The sequence below is a fragment of the Mus caroli genome, unplaced genomic scaffold (assembly GCF_978045245.1).
Source record: "Mus caroli unplaced genomic scaffold, Mus_caroli_1 scaffold_3, whole genome shotgun sequence".
In the NCBI taxonomy this organism is placed as follows: domain Eukaryota; kingdom Metazoa; phylum Chordata; class Mammalia; order Rodentia; family Muridae; genus Mus; species Mus caroli.
This window is the reverse complement of record NW_028227258.1, coordinates 91,201,047-91,204,792: the sequence shown is the minus strand read 5'-3', so window position 1 is coordinate 91,204,792 and position 3,746 is coordinate 91,201,047. Positions and strand designations below refer to the sequence as shown.

The window sequence follows — 3,746 nt, the reverse complement described above, 5'->3', positions numbered from 1 at the left end:
GCTGGATCCCACTTTGGGCCTGTCACTGAACCTTCTTTTCCTCAGACTCCTCTCCATTTCCATCCCTGCAGTTCTTTCAGACAGGAACAATTATGGGTCAGAGTTTTGACTGTGGGATGGCAATCACCTCCCTCATTTTATGACCTGTCTTCCTGCTAGAGGCAGGATTTCTTAAATGTATAACATTGATATTAAGAAAAATATTTTTACTTATATCAGCATTTATGGATTTTTTAATTCTTAGTATTGTAACAAAGTGTTTACATGTTTTACCACAAATACAAAGCAGAGGAAGCAAACTAGAAAAGACTCAAGTGTCTAAACTCTCAATGTCACCATCCATAACATACTTCTTCCTGCAAAGTATACTTCTTTAGTCTCCTGAAACAATGCAAAAAAACTGGAAAAAAAACTATTAAAATGTATATAAGGATAAATATAAAAATACTCGCAGATGTGGACATAGAAACAGACACATTATTTGCATATAACAAAAATGATTTTGGCTTTCAAGTTACATGAATAAAATCAGATATTCTTTGGATCTATATTTATTTATTTAATATTACCCAAGTAATTCCATCAATTCATTAGTTTTTAAGAATAAATTTAGAAATTTGAAAAAAAATTCTTATTTAATAATTATAAGAAAGTATAAGAGTAAATATTTGTTTGCTTATTATCATGGTTAATATTAGTTTTGCTATATAGTACCTGGTTATTGGTTTGTATGATATTTACTTACTCTTTTCTAGACAGTAATAGCTAACTTTGGATTTAAGCAATGATGAAAGATGTCTAAATATGTACTTCTTGCTCTATGGAAGTTTGACATTGTATTTTAATGTTATTGCAGACTGAAAGACATGTCTCAACCCTAATACGTCTCTCCCCGATGTTCATAATGATTCAAAGGGATGTCTATGTACACCACTAAATGTTCACAGAACAAGTCTCCATCTCTAAAGCAGTCATTATCAGACTGTGTCATATACCAAGGTCAACACTGTAGAACTTAACTGTGTTTCACAATTTACAGCTTTGAAATGAAATTGTGTACTAGACACTACCTGTATATATAACATTAATTCTCCAGATGTAAATGTCACATCAGAGACTTACTGCTGAGTAAACTTTCTCTTTCTAGTTTTTCTGAACTCTGCCTGCATGGTCCAACTCAGCTATTCTGGCCCAAAACTCCTCTTCAAGCTGACTGGTTCAATATGGCTTCTCTCAGATTCTCCCTAAGGCCAAGCTTTCTATGCTTAACCTTGAACAAACTCTGGCAATTTATTCTAATCTTTTGATGCCTTCTTACTTTCTGGCCTCCAATGACTTTGCTGACTTTCATTGAGCTGCATGAATTCAAATATTCTGCACTACACTCATTGCACTGACTCCCAACTGTCTGACTATTCTCTCAGCTCTGCTCCTTAGTAGCTGTTCTGGTGAGAGTTGAACATATCCTATTTCTGATTAATTCTGTGTCTTTCTCTATTTATCATTGTCTGTATCTCAATTTGAACTCTTCCTTTTGCAATTAAAGGTATGTACAAAGGGGAGGTCTGCATTCCAGTAGGATAACACAGATCTATAAGATCTTTGGATGTGAACAGACCAGCCATGTTGGTGGACTAAAATTACACTAAAATTACCACTGTCTAAGTATTTTCTGCTGTACCCTATATAAGCACAAGTAACATTTTTAAAAAATCAATAACTATAGCAGTGAAGCTAAATGATTCACTGATTGTATAATTTGTCATCACCATAAATTATAGAAAAAGTGGTAAGTTCTTACCCTTCATTCCTAGTTTTTTGTAAATTATTTGAAAAGTTGTAGTTTAGAAACCTTGAGATAAAGTTAACTGTATTCGTTAAGTCATATGTACTTCAGCATAAATTTTATCCATTCTTGACATATTTAATCATGTAGAGAAACAAATTTACCAATAATTACTAAAGTAAGATCATATTGGTGACTTTGATTTATAAGAGAGTTTATTTATTTAATATTATACCTATTAAATTATAAATTCTCAAGTGGTCAGTAGGGAAGAAGTATTTAGTTAGCCACTAACTCACCTTTTCTGTGTTTGATGACACAAGTTGCATGTTCTGTTTATCAGCTGGGCCTGTCAGGTTGCAGAGAACAGCCTTGGCAAAGCTTGTGATATATGGTAGATTCGTGACATGCCTTTAGTAAATGATTTGGTGATATTTAATCTATCCCTGGGACTTGATGACATAAGATATCTAGTTGGGGCATTGTCTCTTCTAGTATTTTGTGACTCCATTTGTATTTAACATTTATGCTGCTGGAAACATTTGTGACTCCATTTGGATTTAACATTTATACTGCTGGAAGGAATGCTGCATACTACCAGAGAGATCAGTGATCTCCACTATCACCAAGCTACAGACCCTGTGACCTACAACAGGTCTCTGCCTACAATTTGTATTAGAGCAAGAGAGTTACATCTATTCTGGAAGCAGCCAAGTACTTTTTGATTGTAATTAAAATTCACTGTGTAATATAGAACCTATATCTGACACTGCTAAAGTATCCAAAACCTGGGAATAAATAAGTCATACTGCTGGGGAAAAAAATTCTCAAGTGGTCAATCTTAACCAAATAATTCTTTCTATATAAAAATAATAATCCTCTTTATCACAGCATACTTTATTGAGCTTCTTGCTTACACTTATTTCTTATCCTTCCTTACTCTCTTATTATATAAGTTATGTTTTTTTCCATGTTATTGGCTCTGTATTGGTTGGTCTACTTTACAATACTTTTCCCAATATACGATCAGTTTACATATTCCCTATTCTCTTCTCTGATATTCCTTTGGAAACAATGCACAAAGAATACTTATCAAATTGTAGCACAATTAAGCTAATGATATTCTTGTTTTCTCTAAACAATTAACCTATCAAGAGACAGAGAAGGGAAAGAGGTAGACAGAGACATAGATACAAACACAATACTCACACTCATATACTCACACACTTACACATGCACACACACACACAGAGAGAGAGAGAGAGAGAGAGAGAGAGAGAGAGCAAGAGGGGGGAGATTTAGGTATTTTGTATCTTTAGAGCATGACATAAATTTTGATATGCGTAAGACCCTTAAATGTTGGAGGTTTATATTTAGTAGATAAATTTGCAAAGGGGATTTTTTAAACTAAGATAAAAGACAATCATGATGGCTCCTGTATAGTTGTTGGGAAGTAGAACAGTTAAACCATTTACATATTCAATGTTAGCTAGATCCTTAAGGGATAATTTGACAGAAAGTTATAAAATGAAGAGGTCACACCTGGAATTAGAATTTATTTTTTCATCGCTTCTCGGCCTTTTGGCTAAGATCAAGTGTAGAATTTATTTTTTCCTGAGGAATTTAATATTACCTTTCTTGATATGTTCAGTAATGTTGCATACATTAGAGAGTGAAAATGAAGGTTTGTCACTTCCTGACAAGAGCAAACTGTGGTTAATATTAGAGAAGGGCTCATTTTTAGACAGTTCTGGCATTATTTGGTGTATGTGTGTGTGATTTCTGTTGTTAATGTCTGAATGCACCTATGACATAAGATAAAAAGTTGCATTTATTCTCCAGCTCCATAATTTTTTCTCCCTTGTGAGTCAAGAAAAAGTAAGCTGAGGATAGGAGGGAGAAGAAACACAATAGACTTGCTATGTTTTGAGTGAGTACTGAAGGATCTTTGGATTGGTTA

At 33.7% G+C, this 3,746-nt stretch overlaps 1 pseudogene; it reads left to right on the top strand.

The window, feature by feature from the left end:
- Window positions 1-3,351: 3,351 nt before the first annotated feature.
- LOC115030815 (U2 spliceosomal RNA) lies at window positions 3,352-3,494 on the top strand (annotated as a pseudogene).
- The last annotated feature ends 252 nt before the right edge of the window (window positions 3,495-3,746 follow it).